This window comes from Neodiprion pinetum, chromosome 1 (genome assembly GCF_021155775.2).
Source record: "Neodiprion pinetum isolate iyNeoPine1 chromosome 1, iyNeoPine1.2, whole genome shotgun sequence".
In the NCBI taxonomy this organism is placed as follows: Eukaryota; Metazoa; Arthropoda; class Insecta; order Hymenoptera; family Diprionidae; genus Neodiprion; species Neodiprion pinetum.
This window is the reverse complement of record NC_060232.1, coordinates 14,785,698-14,808,312: the sequence shown is the minus strand read 5'-3', so window position 1 is coordinate 14,808,312 and position 22,615 is coordinate 14,785,698. Positions and strand designations below refer to the sequence as shown.

Below are 22,615 nucleotides of genomic sequence, written 5' to 3'. Positions count from 1 at the left end.
CCGATAAGTTCGCGCTCCTTTATTTTCAAAAAATAATGGAACGAATTGACGGAAACCGGCGAAAATTATTATTCAAACGTTTTTTGGATCACTAATCACGAATCCAAAGTCGGATTTTGAAAAATTTCAAAAGCGGGTTCATTATGAGAGTCAAAAGTTTGAAGATTTCCTTATCGGGCCAGAAAACATGTAAAAAAAAATATTTAAGCAAAGTCAAATTTTTCCCACGTGGGGGACGGTTTAACAAACGTTTTTCCGTAAATAACCGAAAATAAATTTTCAGGTCATTTTCGACGAAAATTTCACCGAAGTCTCCCTTTAGAGTTTGGAACAATAATTCAACGTTAAAAAAATAAGAAAAAAAGACCAAGGATTAATTTTATAATTAATCCGTGGTAAATAGTTACAATATTTTTATAGAAATACTACCCTAATCTTCTCTGCCCACCTCTGCGGCACCTTGCACCTCACTCTATTACCATAAAGTAGGTATGTGCAAGACTGTATTGCATTATCCTATTCGAAAGACGTTGACTGTGAGTTGCCAGTGTCTCCGATCACCAGTTTGAAATTCATTTAACGATTGAACGAGATATAGTTTTCCCTGTAGACTGTGAATTCAAAACAAGCAGGTATCGATACTGAATAAATAAAAAATCGTGAAGACATATTTCTGCTTGATAAGTTTTAATTTAGGATATGCAAATCAGTGTAATCTACAAGACAAGATTGAAAAATGTGCATAGTACCGTTCATAAGAATTGCGATCCTTTTCATGTCCACTATAACTAACAGTCTGTCTTGTTATGGTTGCAAGTGACTTTGACTGCATCCGGTTATCTCGTATATTGTGACAGACAGCTGATCGAGGTCACCACCGACATCAGCAATGCCCATAACATACAACAGATCACAACAATAACAGACGGTAACCGACGCCTCGTTGACACATACTGACTCGAAGATCCTCTGGAAAGGTCATGAATAAGGAGGAGACGACGACGATGTAGCGAGATGGGAAATCGGGACAAGTATAAATAGGAGAAACGCTGAGAGCATCGTCAGCAGTTGTCCGGCAAAGCGCCGAACTGTCTTACCCAGTTTTTTGATAGCGAAGAGTTCCTCGTCTGGAGGGCACTATCGAAGTTAGCTTCAGTAAATTGTAATACGGAACTTCAAGCAAAGCGCTTAGTTCCGACTTAGAGAGATATGATTTAAGTAGAATCCACGATAGCACGGGATGTCTAGAGCGATAGGAGTTTGTGATAGAGCTGGAACATTTGTCATAAAGTGTAACAGTTTTATATCCTCTCGTAGGAACATGCCGGGGATCATTTAAATGAGTACGAAATTCATCGTGCAGCGTAGCCCGCCTTGCGCGCTTGGCTTCCTTATCGGCAGCAGTGCTCAAATTACGCGATTATATGCACTTTATATGCACTGTCGCCGAGCCCGGCGAGAGGCCGTGTGAGCAGTCTCAATACTGCTTCCCGGCGTGACGCACGCCTAATTTTGCTTATACATAAATTTAATATAACGTTAACGCCCGCACTCACCATTGTTGTTATCAATTATAACGCAATTCTCTGTTTTGAATAAACGTATAAATATATATATATAATCATTGCATAATATTCGCATGACAAATTTGGCGATCCTGCCAGGATCCGGTTTAAACCAACGAACGCGGCGCGCGTATCAAACGGCCGGATCATAGTGACGAACTTTGAAAGTGAGTGCATGAGCCCAATAAATTCACGCGCGAACCTTCGGCTACGCGTTTATAAGTAATTATTACGAATTGTATCTAGCAAGGGATAGAGTAAAAGGCCGCCTTGCGTAGACAATCAAGGACTGCGTGTAGACCGCTTGATAATCAGGGACTGAGTGTGACCGCCTGATTCTACACTGGACAATTCCCATAGTGAACTTGTGTATTTATTGGAAAGGAAGCAAGTATAAAATTCTGCACTCCTTAGATACAATAAACTTCGCGTTTAAACCATCTAAGTGAAGTGAAGTGAGAATAAGGACGCTCAGACTCGAACCGCTCTTATATTCTTGCCCCCGGTGCCTGTCAGAGACTCCAGGACATCAAAGCCTCGTACCGACGGCTACCACAATCTTCGAGTGTGATGCTTCGCACCTCAATTTGGCTACTCCTAGCGTAAGTACAAGCATTTTGTTACTTACTCGAGTCACCATAAACGTTTCGGAGAAAAATCGTGATCGAAACTAAGAATTTGATGGTCAAACTTAAATCATTCAAATAAATAAAGTCAAAGCTTGACTCAGGGTAAATTTGAAAATAAATTCACAATGGACGTGAACGAAAACAATGACCGGAGATCGGCAGTACCTCCCACTATTGTTGAGACTGCAGAAGATGGACAATCCGTCACTTTTGAATCCCGGTTTGAAGAGAGATTTTGGGATTTGACGAACCAAATGACTCAGCTTGTGAATAGGCTACAAGAAGCCACCGAAAGTAATGATTTAACTGCAATGGGCAGATACCGTCTTGGTCTGAAGCAATTGAAAGGAGAGAGGTTAACTGCGCGTCAACTTGCTCGCCGCGCGCTGCGAAGATTTGCCTATAGAAGAGGTTACCCGTTTTATTCAATTGAGAAATCAAGAACGCCGTGAACACGACTTCATTCGTCACAATAATGTAGGAATGAATCGAAACTCCGGAACAGTTCCGCGTCCCGAAGACACGCTTGAGAGCGTCACCAACCAAATGTTTCAGGAAATGCAACAACCGAATAACCAATTAACCGAAGAAAATCGTCAAGAGGAAGCTCTTACAAATAGTAATACCAATCGCGGAGCAATCAATAACTGTTATCGCTTAACAACTAGCGATGATCCGAATGTTTCTAATATTTTGAAACCGCCCAGAAACCATACCGAAGCGATACCGCGAATTCAAGTAGATACCGCGCGTCTCGTTGAATCAGAGGTGGAAGGTCCTGCTCAGATAGCTCCCTCAACCGTAACAAACCCACCACGTTACTCGGCATTATACGGGCTCGTTCAAAACCGATTGCTGCCACCGACACCGCACATTAATGAGGTGGGCTCCCAAGTCAATTCAGACTCGGATCATCAAGGTATAAATGCGATGCCAATACCGACCCTTCACCAAAATCGCTGATTAGAAAACGACCGATTCTCCACCGCGCGAGCCAATGTAAACCATGATATCTTATCGGATACGAATTCGACACTGCAACGCGTTCTCGAGGAAAGCCGACGTTTATCACGGATGCCGAACGTACGCCTTACACCAAGGCCTAGTCCACAGTGGCCTATTGGTCCGACGGATTACGAAATCCCACGAGGTACTGGTAGCAATACCCGTGGCAACGTCCCGCGTCATCGTCTAGAACAGCAAGAAGAGGACGAACTTCGAAGAGCCTTGGAAATGTCTGCTACTTTAACACATCGTCGTCCGGACACTGTGACGTTCAGTATGACCCAGTTGCTGAGTGATCCCGAAGCTTTGCGCCAACAGCAAGAGATAATAAGGAACATTGAGGAACTCGCTCGAAGAAACGAAACGAAAATTCAACTACCGGCAACTGCGCCACCCCGAGACGTGCTTCCCCCTCGGAATCCAAGAGACCCAGGCCCGTATGCACGAACGGAAGCTTACTTGAACGATGTCAGCCTACGCCCCGATGCTGCCGGAAGATACCCCGGAGAACCAAATCGCCCAGCGGACGAGCCCTACGCGATCCAAGATTTCCTACCCGCGTTTCAAGCCATCAAGATGATTGATTGCAGACTGGAAGGGAAAGCAGGCAAAGATGTACACGCTTGGATCATGCAAGTAAAAGCCGCCGATATGGTAGTTATGCCAACCCAACGTTTCCCGTTTTTGAGCATGGTAATTTGTTTGAAGACGGAAGGAGCTCTTCAGAAGACCATCAACCAGGGGAGACCTCATACAATCCCAACTTCACTCGAAGTCATAAGATCAGCCGTCATGGTCGAGAAAAGTGCCACCACATTGGAAATGGAGCTTGGCAGAACAGGCCAAAAGGGCGACACTGTGGACGCCTACAATCTCAAATTCAATCAGATCTACCAAGATCTCGTAGCTGCCTTCTCGAATCAACAACTACGAGCGAACATCGATCATAATCTTCAAGACCTCGAAAATAGAGTGTGCCAGTACGTACTCAATCCGAGGATATTCCATGAAGTCAAAAACCGTCAGTACTTCAAGTTACTAGAAGCCCAGAAGGCCGCGAAAGAAGCCAAAGGCGAGGAATTGAATTTCCGAATGCATCAACAACAGCTGATGAACAGTAACGACACAGCCTCGAAACCCACGTTTTGGAACAAGTCCCAAATTTACGAGCCAGGCAGCGCATCAGATACGCGAAGATTCCAGGTACAACAAAGAACCTCGACGAACTCGCCAAGGTCAACTCCTCGACCACCAGCGTCTGTCCATCACCACGATGAAGCGGAACAAGATGAAGATGAAGAACTGCAGAGATGTGAATGCCACACCTGTAACATACATCGGACCGCCCATGAACAACAAGCAGTATGTCATAATTGAGGAACCAGCGGACACTACTGCCGGAACTGCTACGCTCCGCGCCGACCACAGAACGACCAACGCCGTAATACTAACGGCAATAAGCGAGAAGCAAATTTTCAAAACGCCAGCCTCAAAGACAAACCGCCCAACGACCAAGTCAATTGCACGTCAGAGGAACTCCAGTCAGAGGAAGAGGAAATAGAGGGACAGGAGGACGAACTAGAGGACGAGTGCCAACAGGAGCCCGTGTATGTTTAGTTTCACAAGGGTTACTACAGTGTGCTGTAATAAAATTTGGAGAAACAAAGCAAGGAGTAACCCTTATGGTCGATACAGGTGCATCAATAAACCTCTTAAAACGGAAGGTTATTTATCCATCGAATAAACAAATTTGTCCAATTATCAAACGCAAAATTTCCTTTAAGACTGGCAAAGCGCTAAATTCCGCGAATGAAATTGCTGTACTAACTCATATGGGGCTAAGGGACGAATTCGTCATTATACCAGACGATTATCTGCCTGACGAAGAAGATGGAATCATGGGAAACCCGTTTATGAGAAGGCGAGATTTCCAGTTGAATGCCTCGACGCTCACGCTGAAGAATAAGATACACCCCCTTAATAGCGACCGAAAAATTAGATTTAAACCAAATTCGGTGAACAAAATTGCCATCGATACCGACGAAAAGAATCTCGATCTCATGTTACGCATGGTCTATAAAGACGGAATGCCTATGGAAAATATCCCAGTGCAGATTGTACACACGAACAATCATGGTACGGCTTATGGAATCATCACCACCGCTGAAGACGAAGATATCCAGCTCGGACTGGAGAACGTCCAAGTCCACCGAGTAAAGAGCATGTCAACCCCGGGTGTATGGCAACAACCACGTGATGAAAGAGAGCAGGCGCTCCAACATACTGTCGACTTGAAACACCTACCGGAGGAGTACCAGAAAGAAATTTGGAGTATTCTTCAGGATTCCAGCGATATCTTTGCCTTACAGGAGGAAGACATGGTCAATGGAACTTCAATGACTGAACATCGCATCGAGTTGTCAGATCCTCAACGCATTGTAAATGTGAAAAGTTTCCGTGCTCCACAGCTGCACCAACAGGTTGTAAAAGAGGGAGTAGAGAAAATGTCGAAACAAGGAATAATAACGGAATCCGAGTCGCCATACAACTCGCCAGTTTAGGTTGTACTCAAAAAACCGGGCCCCGACGGAAAACCCAAGTATAGAATTGTGATCGATTTCAGGAAGATTAATGAACTTACCGTTCAGGATTCTTATCCGATACCAATAATCGAGGATTTACTCGATCACATGGGAAATGCCAAGTTCTTTACTACTGTCGACATGGCCGCAGGTTTCGACCAGATCAACATGGCTGCTGACTCCAAGAAATGTACTGCCTTCTCAACCCCCAACGGGCATTTCGAATACCAACGAATGCCTTTCGGATTACAGAACGCTCCTGCGACCTTCCAACGCATGATGAACGATGCGCTGAGAGGATTGAATCAGAAGATCTGTTGCATCTACATTGATGACGTAATAATTTTTGGTGAAACGGAGGAAGAACACCATCGAAATATAAGAACCGTATTTCAGCGTTTAAGACAATGTGACCTGAAACCCCAGCCAAAGAAGTGCGCCTTCATGAAGACTGAAGTGAGATACCTCGGATATGTCATCACTGACGAAGCGAGCAAACCAGACCCGGAAAAGACCAGAGCGATACAACAATTACCCGTTCCAGTCAACGTTAAGACGATTCGATACTTCCTTGGTTTGACGGGGTATTACCGGAAGTTCATACAAAACTATTTGATGTTAGCGAAACCATTAACAAGGTTGACAAGAAAGGACACCCCATGGGAGTGGTCAGCAGCCTGCCAAGAAGCCTTCGAAACCCTGAAAGAAAAGTTGGTCACACTACCGATACTAGTGAGATCAGACCCAGCTAAACAATACGTCGTAACCACCGACGCGTCAAACGATGGAATTGGAGCGGTACTATCTCAAGACGGCCACCCCACATATTTCTTACCTCGAACCCTGAATGATGCGGAAAGGAATTACAGCACGACAGAGAAGGGGATGCTTGCTGTTGTATGGGCCGTCAAGAGACTAAGAGTATATTTGCTCAATACACCAGATAAACCCTTCATCATCCGCACCGATCATCGTGCACTCGTATGGCTGAAAAATTGCGTAGACCTCAGTCAACGCCTGCTGCGTTGGAGACTAAGATTGGAGGAATACTCATTCCTGATAGAACATGTTTCGGGAAAAAGTAACGTAGTAGCGGATGAGTTATCTGGAGTCCTTCGCACAAAGAAAGAGATCTTCGGAAAATTCACCGAATTGGAAAAGGGACTATACGAAATCACACCCATTGATAGGAATCCCAAGTGGGTCCACCATATTGCCGCACGCCACATTGATATCGAGAGATTGTCACTCACAACAGGCAGAACAAAATCTCACATCAAACTCGTTCCCAACCGAAATCGGAAAGGGGGGGACGGCAAATGGGTGAAGATTGCCCTTGAAGAAAAGGATGCCTCTGACAACACCCTGATTATACCAAAGAATCAGACTGATAGACGTGAGATACTCAGAAACTACATTCATCCGAAAAGGTACGAAAGAATATACTTCTGGATTGACCCTGAGAAAACGACCAAAGAAGAAACCAATTCGAGCATCGAAGATTTCAAGAGGATACGTCAGGACTCAGGTGCAGACATATCATTTTGCTTGACAGGAAAGGATGTGCCTAACAAACAGCAACAGAGAGAAATCATGGCCAGCGCTCAGAACGACATCAATGGACACTTCGGCCTAGCAAAAACAATTGACCGAGTGAAAGAAACGGCCGTATGGTGACGTATGGAGAATGATATCAATTCCTTTATCCAGGCATGCCCCACGTGTCAGATGTATAAAAAGGAAAGGATACAATTGAAATCACCCGCTATTCTTTTCGAAACCTTTGCTGAAAAACCTAATGATCAAATTTCAATAGATATCGTCGGACCTCTGGTCGAATCTTGGAATAAACATCGATATATCCTCACGATGCAGGATTCAATAACTAAATTCATTAAATGTGCCCCACTTACGAACAAAACCGCGACAGAAGTTATCAAGGCTCTATCAGAGTACTGGATAGGTAACTTCGGGTGCCCCAAAGTAATCCTGACGGACATGGGAAAGGAGTTTTGTAACGAGCTGACCGATTCCTTTCTCGAACACTATAATATCAAACATATCACCACGCCTGCATATCACCCGCAGTCGAATGGCTCTACAGAACGAATGCATACTGTCTTGAAAGACTATATTCGAACTGCCTGCAAAGAGAGAGTACACACTTGGGACAAGGTTTTAACAGAAATGGCACGTGCCTATAACACTTCCGTTCATCAATCAACAGGTGAAACGCCTCACAACCTCATGTTCTGTCATGAAGCCAACAATCCTGATACGAAAATGGGAGGAACGGTTCGAGAAAGCTCTGGTCTGGCTTACCAAATCCAGAGAGAAAAACCAAAAACAAGTGGACCAAGGAACACGACGACAAACTCCTTTATATCAAGTGGGAGATGAAGTAATGATCAAGAACCATACGCGACAGAACGCCTTGGAGAGGATTTGGAATGGACCATTCGTTGTCGGCGAGATTAACGAACAAAAAGGAAATATCACTCACAAGAAAACCGTGGATGATTCCACGGCATCTCATTGGAAGACCCATCTGAATAATGCCAAATCGTACTACGAATACGACACCGGACCAAGGGAAAACCATCCAATCCCTAGAATCAAACTAAAACGGGTTCAGGGTAACGATTGGTTCTCCACGGAATAGAGTCTTAGTTTCTTTTGTTATAGGTGTAGCATTCTATCCCTAGCCTACTTCGATGTCTCAGTTATCAATGGGACTTTACTCCAGGAGGAAGTGGGCAAAGTATACATGTACCAGGAAAGATGAAAGATATTCCAATCCATTGACGCAAGTGGGTTCACCAAACCATTACTCGACATCCACAACAAACTCGGAGGCCTCCAGACGATACGGGATACCTATCTGGACCATTGGAATCCTGGTCAGCGATCCCTCGCCCAGTCCGCCCTGGACGCTTTAAATTTAAAATTTGCCCGTGCCTCGTCACACAAGAATATTTTGGAAGTCATTTTAGACTTGGGTGCGCCTATTCTTCAAATGACGCGCCGCCCCTCTTAATTAAGGGAATCTCAATCCCACGGAACCAAAACAAGTACTCCGAAAGCGCTCGCGTCGAGCGATGTTACTTACGAAGCCTCGCGCGAAGTTGAGGCGGTATTTGGAAAATATGTCCTTCTGACGGGCCTGGCAACTGAAATGTATCCCCTAAGGAAATCTTATCTCACGCCAAACATCAGACCGAAAAGAGGAATGTTTAACTTTTTAGGAACAATCCAAAAATCAATCTACGGAACTGCTAACGCGGATGATTTGGAAATAATTAATGAGAATCTAGCCTCACTAAAAAATGTAACGGACACTCTAAATCTTGTAACAAAGTCCTTGCACGTCAATCTAGTCCAAATTAATATCTTGAATACAAATCAGCTCAAACTTAAACACTCTTTGGAAACTGTATGGGGACAATTAGAATCATTAAAAATAAAATGTAACGAAACGCTTGCTTATCAGGAATACATGGAAGCTATAACTCTAAGTTTGTTTGAAATTAAGGAACTGCAACGACTAATCGATCGGGTAATGACTGTCGTGCAATCAGGAAGGCATGGTATCATCGATAACACCCTCCTTACTCCAAAGGAGCTTATGACAGCTCTTCAAGCTTTCGACGCCAATGACAAAAAGACACTAATACCTATTAAGGAGGAAAAATACGAGAAGTTTATTAAAATAAGTGATTCAACTATAACCACAGTTAAAGGCAAACTTATCTATATACTCACAGTGCCTTACTTAGAAAAGGAACCTTGGGTAATAATTCAGAATACCCCGGTACCCTTAAGAATAAATCACACTTATGTAACGCTTAACCCAACATATGCTTTGAAATTAGTACGTAAGAATTTTATAGGAGAAGTCACATTTTCTCAACTGAAACAGATAACCGATTATTTCATTGGTGATTACCGGGATGTGGGACATCGCAACGATACTATTGAACTTTGTGAGAAAATAACTGATCCTATTCCACGAGGATGCACCCTGAGTCGTTTTCTCGTCACAGATATTGCTTACATAAAAACGCAGGGATCGCAAATAATCTTACCTTCGAAGCCAACTGAGGTAACCACAACATGCGCTTCAATGCAGACTTCTATTATTCAAATCACCAAGCCATCCCTGATAACCACGAATCAAAGCTGCGAACTTCAAACTTTGAAAACGCGAGTCAAATTAATCGTAGAACATATGACTTCTCAATTAACAGAAATACATGCAGATACCATTTCCCCGCCAAACGAATTTGTAACAGGCCGGGAAATTGTATTGCATCACGTGATTAACTTGGATACCCTCAAGGATCAAGGACAAGCCATTTTAGACCTTGAGAGTGTCCTCGCGAATAACGAAGCGACCCTTCGGGTCAAGAATACATGGGCTAACTTCAAAGGTATAGGGATCCCATCAATAGCTGCCATTTCTGGAACGATATCCGTCTTGGCTATTCTACTCTTGCTGTGTAAATTTAATATACCCACCTATATTTCGGCGTTCAATGGATGTTGTTGCCAAAGGAATCCCTCTGCTTTGGAAGTAGTAGAACGAAGGAAATTAAAACGCAAGATTGAGGAACAGGCTAAACGTAACGAAAGAATCCTACGAGAAATCAGAAGCCGCAGAGACGCGCCTTTGTCTTCGTTGTAGGATTTGATAGAGCTGGAACATTTGTCATAAAATGTAACAGTTTTATATCCTCTCGTAGGAACATGCCGGGGAACATTTAAATGAGTACGAAATTCATCGTGCAGCGTAGCCCGCCTTGCGCGCTTAGCTTCCTTATCGGCAGCAGAGCTCAAATTACGCGATTATATGCACTTTATATGCACTGTCGCCGAGCTCGGCGAGAGGCCGTGTAAGCAGAATCAATACTGCTTCCCGGCGTAACGCACGCCTAATTTTGCTTATACATAAATTTAATATAACGTTAACGCCCGCACTCACCATTGTTGTTATCAATTATAACGCAATTCTCTGTTTTGAATAAACGTATGAATATATGTATATATATATATTAGACTGGGCCAAAAAAATTGACTTTTTTTTTTTTGAAAAGTATATTGAGAATATCATTCAGTGTGGCAAAAAAAATTTCATGAAATTTTAAGCCCTTAATATTATCTTTAAGAGGTCTATCATCGCTATTTTTGATTTTTAGTAATTATTTGATGTTTTACGTCAGAACTGTCGAAATATTGAAGTGAAAAAATTTATGTTCACTTATCCCTTCATAAAATTAAATTCCCTACAAAAAAGGTCTGATTATAGATTTTTGTCAAACAAGCCGTTTCCGAGTAATTAAGCTTAATAAATTGATATAAAATTTCTCGATTTGACTTTTTTAATTTGGAATTTCGTGACTAACGAATCAATGAATGTATAAAAAAGATCGTGACAGATTCTTAAAGGAAATTTAATGTTCTACAAAAAAGATCTCCTTATATTTTTGCCTCAATTTAATTTTTCAAAAGTTATTCTCAATTGAAATTTCAAGTTTTTCTTCAATTTTAATTGAGAATAACTTTTGAAAAATTAAATTGAGGCAAAAATATTAAGAGATCTTTTTTGTAGAACATTGAATTTCCTTTAAGAATCTGTCATGATCTTTTTTATACATTCATTGATTCGTTAGTCACGAAATTCCAAATTAAAAAAGTCAAATCGAGAAATTATATCAATTTATCAAGCTTAATTACTCGGAAACGGCTTGTCTGACAAAAATCTATAATCAGACCTTTTTTGTAGGGAATTTAATTTTATAAAGGAATAAGTGAACATAAATTTTTTCACTTCAATATTTCGACAGTTTTGACGTAAAACATTAAATTATTACTAAAAATCAAAAATAGCGATGATAGACCTCTTAAAGTTAATATTAAGGGCTTAAAATTTCATGAAATTTTTTTTTTGCCATACTGCATGATATTCTCAATATATTTTTCAAAAAAAAAAATGGTCAATTTTTTTGGCCCAGTCTAATATATATATGTATAATCGTTGCGTAATATTCGCATGACAAGTTATTCCATAGAGCTCAGAATAGAAAATTTGAACCAAGAAAACAACAAGGAGCAGAACCTATGAATTCTTGCAATATTATCTTATCTTGTATTTTTTTTTTGTTCGTTAATTTTCACGATTAGTTTTTAGCATTGAGATAGTTTGAGCGCTGAGCGCAACACTGTAATGATTTATTTCGATTAAAACTTACTTAGGTTGATTATCAAAACTTTGTACAACGAATCTGTTTCTCTGTCATCAACCTAAGACTAGAAGTGGGAAGGCGACTCTGTTCACTCCGAGTTCGCGGTCAGAAAGAAGCACCGGGATATCCGTATCTCCAAACAGGTGATATATACCTCACTCTCTTGTCTCCGATCGGTAGCAAGAGTGACACAGCTTTTGTCTTACGTGAGAGAGCATAAGAAGGAGGTGCTTGTTCATAAGCCAAGGCTACTTTGGTATCACCTAAGGCGGTATAGCTAATTGATTCAGGGTGTTTTTGGGTCGGAAAGCCTGACCTCTCTTTTTGCCCTTCAGTAGAGGTCCTTTATATTATCCATATTTACCTTAATTTCAGGGGTTAAGGCAAACTAACTACACAATAACGGGGTTTTCTCATAGGTAAAAACCTCAAGAAAACCGCAAACGTTACAATATGTGTAAGATTGTATTGCATTATCCTATTCGAAAGATTTTCACCGTAAGTTGCGAGTGTCTCCGATCGACAGTTTGAAATTTATTTCATTCATTCGTTGCGTCTGAAGATTGTAAATTCAACATAAACAAGTTCCGATACTGAATTAATAGAAAATCATGAATACATATTTCTGGATGATCATTTTTCATCTAGGGTATGAAAACCAGTGTCGTCTATAAGATGAAAAAGAAAATGTAAAGAAAAGCAAGTTTCGATACCAAATTAATAAAAATACGTAGAGAAAAATTTCTGGTTGATAGGTTTTAACTGAGGGCATGCAAATCCGTATGAGCTAAAATCGAAAAAAAATGTGCATTGCACCATTCCCAAAAATTGTGATCTTTACCATATCGATTATTGTTCACGACCGACTGTTGAATCACGACTAACTTCTGCCCTAGCTCACGCGCGGGCCCGCAAACTCATGCGTCGCCCCTGAGCTCAATTTCCAGTCGCGCGTCGCCGCGAGCGTCAACCACTACGTCAGATGCGCCGCTAACGCCACCCACGCAGCCAAGCGCGCGTCTCGCAATCGGTTCACCAAGTTTCCCGCTATCAAGTTTGAGCCGCGGCTGGGATATGATACCGACGAAATCAACCATCAGCAGCACAGCTTCGGTATCACCGACTCAAGTGATACTACTTGCTCACTAAGCCTGCAAGTTCGCTGCAATATCAGAAAGCATTACTCTTTCGCCAAACAAGAAGTCTTGAGTAATTGCATCACTGGCACCTCCACCCTGGTTCCAGCCAGCGTGATCCAAGGGACTTGCGCCCACAATCCACCAGCTCCCTGGCTTCTGCAACCGATAGAGTTCTCGCCAAGGCCTCTCACAAGGCCACCCAGCGTGTTGTTGTCACTTTGGGACGTCAGATGAGCAAGGCTCACCTCACCACGTTACAGTCGCAGCATCCCATCACTGCTGCCACCTCTGAAGGCGTCACCGATTGTGCTCATCACCGTCCCAACACAGACGGCGCCTCCACAAGCAACGAGTGGCATGCCAGCCGCGCCATCAGACGGTGAATGGTAGTCATCACGTCTCAGCAACCACCTCCACCATAATTGAAGTGGACCACCGCAAAACCATCCATTACTTGGAAACCAAATAATAATTAAGATGTTGTATATATGTAAAATAAACAAATAAATAATAAGATACGCTGTAAACATAAATCACTAAAAAGTCTCGTCTCTGATTCAGCAGCGATACTGCCCTCCATGCGGCTCGGTCGAAACGCTAGCGACAATTAGCAAACAATTATCGTGAGCAGCGTCTATCTAGGTATGGTTGTGAGCAGCTTGAAATGAATCTGGTTGCGTCGACATGCGTAGGATCGTATAGCATTATCCATTCCAAAGAAGTTCATTGTATGTATTGTGACAGAAGCAACTCACTCCCTTCTGTTTGTTTAATAATTTATCAAGATTATTGACAATTTGTACTGAACTATATTTTATTTTGAATTGCTTCTACTCGACGCGGCCTGGGTCAATTGCTGTCGAGGCTCAGACAATTTTAATATATTTTGTTGGGCGCCAGTTAATTATCAAAATTAACGAAAACGAAATAACGGCTAAGCTCAGTTGGCTGACAAATAACAATAAATAGTTTTATTTATAGACTCTATTCGCAAGGGAGTTCATTTGGGGACCCAAGGAAGGGAGAATCCAAATTTCCAAGAGCATAGAAGAAAGAATTGGACAGAATATACAAGTTTATTTGTACTTACAAATTCTTGTCGAATCCGACTCTCACAATTACGATGGGATTGATTCCACAGTCAAATTACAAGACAATTCTACGTACTAGTTGACGCAAGAGTCAAACTGTACGGAATTGACGCAATAGTCAAATCACAAAATATACTGAACTAACAATAAGATTGACACAAGAGTCAAACTATGCAACTGTCACGTACAAAGGTCGACACAAAAGTCGAATTACAAAATAGTGTAATAGGCACGGGGGTCGACACAAGAGTCAAACCACGCGAACGCTATCCACTAAGGTTGACATATAGTCCGGTCAATCTACACATTGCAAGATACAATAATTACCATCTAGCTGAATCTGAGTAAACTTGTTCAAAACACAATTAAAAACGATTCTTCAAAATTCCCCATTGTTACGACCAATGTAAAAAAATTGACTCAAGGTCAAAGGTCAAAAAAATGGGTTTTTCGCGATTTTCTCCAAAACAGTAAGTTTTATCGTAAAATTACTTCAGACAAAAGTTGTAGATCGTAAAATTATCTATAAAAAAGGTATAAATAATTTTTTTCCTAAAAGATACCGCTTCTGAGATAAAACGATTTAAAAAGTTGTAAGCGTCATTTTATGCACACGTTTCCACGCCACCTCTGGGGTAGTGTACTTAGCGCGTTTTTTTTAACGTGGTTTCCCCTGTAGGCCTATTCCTACAGATTTGTGCATATTAGTTTAAAATGGTCTACATTTGATCGTTTATTCTTTACAATCACTTGTTCCATAAAAAATATCAAAGACTCTGGGATGTCATTGTTTAAATCTTCAAACATGCGACCTGGTGGCGGGTAGTTTGAATTATCAAACACTGCGGATTGAATATCATCGCGAATGATAGCTGCAGCTGCTTCCAGAATTCTAAATTTTTCTTCTTTTTTATCCATTTTTTTTTTTTCGTACCAGGCTTGATTCAAAATATCATGATGATTGTCTTTTAAACAAATAAATGTTGATGCTCCTGATTTTTCAGTGATGATAAGTTTATCGCCATATCTCAGTTTTAGTCGTACCTTAATCGTCCTGTAGTCTAAAGTTGTAATTTTACTAACATTTCTTAGTTCGTTCAAAGTGAACTGACAGTCATTGCTATTTTCTATGTAAGTAAATATTTCCTCCATTGCCAGATTCGTAGTTTCGTCTTTAGGACGACCAACTTGAGCTCCAGTGGAAGGTTTCATGAAATGAATACAGCAATCACGATGATACTTAGCTGCAGCAGCAACTAAATCATGTTCAAATTCTACTCGCGCAATAACAGCTGTTGCTATAGCATCGGAACGAGTCCGAGCTACTTTCAGAATGGAATCTTTGAATTCAAGTGTACTTACTGCGCTGATTTGACGGCGAACATCCAAAGATCTTCTTTTCTCATACTCTTCGTTTGTTTCCTTGCCGCAAAATAAACATAATTTTTTAAAACAAAAATCTGATTCACTCATACGTGATCTAGTACGAGGAGGGCTTACTGTAGATGTACTGGCTTCATGTTTGTCACATTTTCTTTTTTTAGCTGATACAATAGACGACTTTCGAGTGTAATTTTTACGACAGCTTTCGTGTATTGTCACAGATTTCTGATTTTCAAGATAGCCTGAAAATTCATCACCTCGTTCGATACTTGCATTTATCAATGTCTTCATACCACGTTCAACAGTAACAGTTTCATCTTCACTTAAAAGTTTAGTACAAATAAAACAATACTCTGACATTTTTATATTAAAAATTAAAAAAGCCCGAAATAGGTTAAAATAAACACGTGTTTTCACTACAGAGCGGCGCTCAAGACTAACGGAATTTCATCTATGGTGCATTCGAACGTGAAGCAGGTATACGACCCTAGCCACGCACACTATTAAACAGAGGGACAGATGTTTGTTCAAGGTTACACTAGCGTATGAATTAAGGGACTGGGTTACTTGTTACCTGATATTCTCATAGTGATACTTATGTATATTTTATATTTTAAAAATAAGTTAGAACCACCCATAAAAACATATTCTCACTTATATTACAGCTACAGAGGTATATACGTGGCGCGCTTATGCATACAATGACGCTTACAACTTTTTAAATAGTTTTATCTCAGAAGCGGTATCTTTTAGGAAAAAAATTATTGATACCTTTTTTATAGATAATTTTACGATCTACAACTTTTGTCTGAGGTAATTTTACGATAAAACTCACCGTTTTGGAGAAAATCGCGAAAAACCCATTTTTTTGACCTTTGACCTTGAGTCAATTTTTTTACATTGGTCGTAACAATGGGGAATTTTGAAGAGTCGTTTTTAATTGTGTTTTGAACAAGTTCACTCAGATTCAGCTGGATGGTAATTCTTGTACCTTTGATCTTGTTTTTCAATCTAATTTGACCGGACTAATAGAAGTAATTGTGTCGGCTCCTGCCACACGTGGCTTGGATCGATAATTCACTTGACAATTTGACGCCTGCGCGCTAGCCTGAATTTGAATGTCTGTACCCTATTAGTCTCGAGTCAATATGGCGTAACGGCGCGTAATATTTGAATGATTTTAAGTGACTCAGAAGCTATTAATCGTAGATACCTCATAATTAGGGATTTCGACTCTCACGTTGAGTTAGATACGATTATCCTATAGTCCTGTTACAGTATATTGTCATAATCTCCGCTTGCCAGTTTAAGATTCATTCAATGGATGAAAGAAAAACTGTTACCTCTGACGACTGTAAATTCAAAACAATCAAGTTTGGACGCAGAGTCAACCCCTTGCCATAAAATGGCGTCTGGGAGACGTTAATCATTTCACGTGCCATTGTAAAATATAAGGTCTCCAAGACGTCAAGATGGAGGCCAAGAATCGTGCGTCGAGCCAAATTAAGTACCTAGTATTTTTTGGATGCATCTAATTTCTTGTTACTTGTACATGTCAAGAGATTAATAAAAACTTGTAGACAAATATCTGGTTGATCAGTTTCAATTCAGGGCATGAGAATCAATGTTATGTATTAATGTTTATAGGATGAAAAAAAAGTGCAAAACACACAAGTTCTGATACCGAAAATTCAAAAGCGGTTTCTGGTTGATAAATTAGGTTTTAATTTAGGGTATACAGATTAGTGTGATACACATAATGAAATTGAAAAATGTGCATTGTACCGTTCAGAATAATTGAAATCCTTTGCATGTCCGTTATCGTGAGCAATGTCTGTTTAGTTGTGATTGTGAAGAGCTCTGTTTAAACCTTATTCATAATATTGTTCATTAGAAGTGTGTTCCTTTCCATTGGCACGATCGTTAACAACATCCGTCAAGTTGAGGCTCCGAGAAACTGCGACCTAACCTGGTTGCTTCCTAGTTGCGCATTCTATGTTCAATGATGAGATGAGAAACCGATGTTTTTGGTGACTGTGAATAGAGAATACGTAAGGAACAGAATTAAATTAACGAAAAATAATGAGAATGTATATAAAGTCTGGTTTTGAAATCAGTGTAATTTACAGGTTGAAATTAATAAATGTGCATTTTAACATACAGATAATTATTGAGTTTCTTTCCATTGTCACAATTGTGAGTAGTGCCCATTCACAGTCAAGACAAATAAATAACCTTTTACCTGTATTTTTTCTGAACATCTCTGTGCATCATGAGGAATGCTAGTGCTGCGAGCAAGACGACACTTCGACGGTTGCATAAAATAACCGGCTATCTCGAGTCAGGCTTGAAAAACCGGCTACCTCAGCTCGGCTTCAAAAACCGGCTATTTCGAGGTTCGCTTGGAAAACCGGCTATCTCGAGTTATCGTTGAAAAATCGGCTATCTCGAATTTTGCTTCAAAACCCGGCTATCTCGAGTTAGGCTTGAATAATCGGCTATTTCGAGTAAAGTTCAAAAACCGGCAATTTCGCATTTGAAATTTTTTGGCCGCAAATTAAGTTGGTAGCACTGTCGGGCTGAATACGAAATTCGCCAGCGCCTCACAAAATTCATACAAGCTCCGTTTTGTGAATGTAGGTATTATATGGTTATCATAATTACACTTAACGTCATTACCAATTTAATGACATTACCAATTTAATGTCATTATGCCGAAATGATAATCTTTAATTTCATCTCAACATACACCTGATGTTTTATACACTACGTAGATAAGCATATAATACCTACATTCACAAAACGGAGCTTGTATAAATTTTGTGAGGTGCTAACGAATTTCGTATTCAGCCGAACAGTGCTACCAACTTAATTTGTGGCCGAAAAATTTCAAATGCGAAATAGCCAGTTTTTGATCTTTACTCGAAATAGCCGGTTATTCAAGCCTAATTCGATATAGACGGTTTTTCAAGTGAACCTCGAAATAGCTGGTTTTGCAAGCCTAACACGAGAAAGCCGGTTTTTCAAGCCTGACATGAGCTAGCCGGTTATTCTACGCAACCATCGACTTGATTAAAGATCCCAGCACTCTTAGGCGGTCATCACACGACGAAAACCACGATCCAACTATCTGGAGGCAGGCTGCGGAGCGCGGAACCTAGATAGACAACGAAAATTACAAAACCGACGACCTGGATGTATAGAACTACGGTCGCCAGGCCTAGACATCGAAAGCCACGACGCGGCCAATCAGCATGCGTCAAATATCAATTTACGGATTTCACGGAGCACAGGATTAGGTTGGGTAGGCAATGACTAATCCAGTAGTGGAGCTCGTCACTGAACAGTGGTATAAAGCGACGTCTGCTGCGCTCACGGGTAGCCATTTTCAGATTTCGGACGGCTATTTTTATGCAGTTTTGTCAATTTTTCATTCGTCCATGCCTCAAGATTTCAATAATTTTTTCCGTTCAAGAGCACGTTCGGATTCACGTCAACAGCAATGGTGGGCGAGATTTCAATGGTGTGAACTCCTCTTTTAAAGTTGAACTCAATGCGTTGAACTCATAGCCGTTCGCCATTTATTGAGGTTCCAAACCCAGGGGCGGAGAAGAAGAAGAGAAAGAATTTTCATTTTACATCAACTTTGGCTGTTAATAACGCCAAAACTCGGAGACAGATTTCAATCCAATTCATAAAGCAAGGTCAGATGGACAAGATCTTTCTGTTCTGTGAGTTTTGTTAGACAATATTCACTTGTTCCAGAGATATGACACCCTGATTTCAAGCAGAACTTGGGCCGGGTAAATGATTCTCGGCTAGCGCTCGCCGGCCTACGGGTACTTGGCGGCGATTCGCTGCCGCGAATCTTGATACCGGTAACCCTACCGCAGCGAGTTGTGTTTGCGAACAACAAAAAAAAAACTAACTAAGCTACCACACCAGTCTTTCGCTAACACTGATTCACGGGAATCTACTATAGATGAAGAAATTTCACGTTTCCCGGCGTACAGTGAAGAGTGATCTACCATAATCAGGGTCGTAATCATGAGTGATTGCATCGCCGAGTACAATCCAATTAGCGCCATGGTGAAGAAATTGGTATAAGTCAAGTTCAGAGTGTAGAGGGACTTCCCCCAGCATGATGTCTATCAGACATGACCTACCGTGAATTTCATGTAAAGTTTGGAAAAATAATAAATGAAGAAACTAATAAATATAAGATAATAAATAAATGAATAAATAAATACACGCTACTTTATTGAGTAAAAACATCTGTTCAAAGCATTTAACCATTATTTTGAAACATTAAATTTTTCCCACCGCCACCTATCCGTAAAGGTAGCCATCTTGTGACCTGAAAACAAAGCAGAGTTCATCATGTTCATCAGTTCAGATGGAACAACGAATGATTGCTAAATAGGGCGTCACCAACGACAAACCTATGGTAATGCTCTCATGGGTATCACTCACTGTCGGTAAGGGTAAAAGTAACTTCATCTTGCGGCAGACGTTCAAAACAAAATAGGTCTGACCCATAAAACAGTGACTGATAGATAAAGGGGGCATCACCTAGGTAAACAGTTCGGTCGGCAAAATGCCAATTTATCGAACAACAACAAATTCAAAATGTCTGCTCATCCAACAGCACAGTATCTCATCATTGAACTTTCTGTAGGTAAGAAGACGTGAAAATTCAAAATATCCGTTCATCTGACTGCTGAAATTCAAAATGCCCACCTATTCAACTGAAAAAATTCAAAACGTCCGCCCGTTTAACCACACAAAATTCAAATTGCCCGTTACTAAATCTTATTATAGCACTCTCTGTCGCTAAAATCGACCGGTAATATAGGCGGTGCCATCTATGATGCTGCTTCAGTCAGTAACGCCTCCGTTTGTAAAACTTACCTGGCGCAGGTAACTCAACGACTGTCGGTAAGATAGATATCAGGGAGTGACCTCGTTGGTTCGCCGCCATTGTGAGACAGGATTGTCATATATGTATATGTATAGATATAGGAGCAGGCTCGGCGTGCCCGCCGTATGTCCCGTCCACGCGCCGCCACATATACCTCCTATTCCAACGAAGATTGAGTCTCATAGAAGCGTACGGCCTGCAGGCTATTTGAAGCAAGAAAAGTTTGGGTGCTCGGACGAGCTATCCTCCCAACAGCTAGGTGTCGCTAGTGGCGCCTTTGCTTGTGTGGCTCACATACAGCGCTCTATACTAATGCGTACAGTGTCGGTGTATTGGCTCCGGCCGGCGAGTTGGGGTGATCGTACCAACTCTCTACTGTCGACCGAAGGTAGAGCGATCTTACGGATTTACGAGTCGCGGAAAGTTTTGCTTCAAGCGGCCCATAAGCCGTACGCTTCTATGTGACTCGATCTTCGTTGTCTATACTCAGCCGATTGATCGTTCGTGAAAGTAGCGAACATGTGTTGGTAAAGCGTCTTCCTTCACAACACAATAAAATGTATTCTCCTCGGCGCGAAGAACGAAGGAACATGCGGATATGTATTATATATGTAAGGTAGACGCATTGCACTCCCTCAATCTCTTAATTCAAAATCTCTACCGCACAAAGTGCGGGTAAATAAAACAGGCATCTGATTGTGCGACAGAGAGGCATTACGTAAGGAGAGACACGTGGGGAGAAAAGTTGGTCGAAGAAGAGCTCCATAAAATAATATAACAACAGAAGTGAAATGAAGAAAGAACAGCGTGGAAAATAAACATTGAATGTTGTTTCTTTGTTTTACAGGTAATGGTTAAAAGCTAGAATATAAGATATTGTTGATTATCAAGTTTGTAAGATTGTAGAGAAAACGTGATTAAAGAAAATCTTTGTTTTACAGAGAAACCATCCGTTTATTTACTCGCCATTAATTCCTAATTCGAGAAGAACATATTATATATATATATTAGACCTGTTCTTAAGAAAGGCAAAATCGAATTTTAATGGTCTTACCCCCGAAATTGGTTCGTAATAATCCAAAAAAAATGTCGGAAGTTTTTTTAATTTTTCCCTCCATATTTACCCACCGCTAGGAAGCCTCACTTTTTCCCATAAGAAAAGCATTGATTTTTCGTGATTTTTAATCTTTTTATTACCGCTGCTCTAAGTATCAGCTAGAAAATCGTAAATTCTCAGAAAATGTTGACAGTTGTGTTACTTTTTTGTCGAATTTTTTGGAATTCGATACAAGCATTTTTAGGCTAGATCAATCACATCTTTATTCTCTATATGTTGCGAAAAACGCGGAAAAAAGCAAAAAAAAGTGGAAGAACGTCGTTTTGAGAGCTAAAAATAGGAGGAATGAAATGGCAGAAGTTACAAAAATAAGAAACTTTTCGGTAAAGATGGTAAATTCTCAGAAAGCGCTGAAAATATAAAAAAAATCGAAAAGTATCTTTCAGAGGTCTAAATATCGAAGTTAAAATTAATTAAGTCTTCACACATTTTATTATTATTATAGAGTAATAGAACAGAACTTCTAGTTCATAAATAGTATTTATAAATATTATTTATAAAAATGGTAACACAACTGTCAACATTTTCTGATAATTTACGATTTTTGAGCTGATAATTACGGCAGCGGTAAAAAAAAGATTCAAAGTCACGAAAAATCAATGCTTTTCTTATGGGAAAAAGTAAGGCTTTCTAGCGGTGGGTGAATATGGAGGGAAAAATTTAAAAAAATTCTGACATTTTTTTTGAATTATTACGAACCAATTTCGGGGGTAGGACCTTTGAAATTCGATTTTGCCCTTCTTAAGGACAGGTCTAATATATATCTATAAAGGCCAAGCATTATAGCATTTTTACATGACATACATTTTTTGCGTATAAAACTGAAACTAATCAAGCAAAGCTAGAGATGCGATTAGCACGTCGAATAAAGGTTGGTTTTAGTTATTGCCCTTGTGAGTTAGCATTGTAGTTGGCGATTAACGCTGTATTTCGTAGTGAAC

At 40.6% G+C, this 22,615-nt stretch overlaps 1 protein-coding gene across 3 annotated transcripts in view; it reads left to right on the top strand.

The window, feature by feature from the left end:
• Tg (transglutaminase) overlaps window positions 1-22,615 on the top strand; it is a 519,386-nt gene that overhangs the window by 190,343 nt on the left and 306,428 nt on the right. The gene's annotated exons all lie outside the window — the stretch shown is intronic.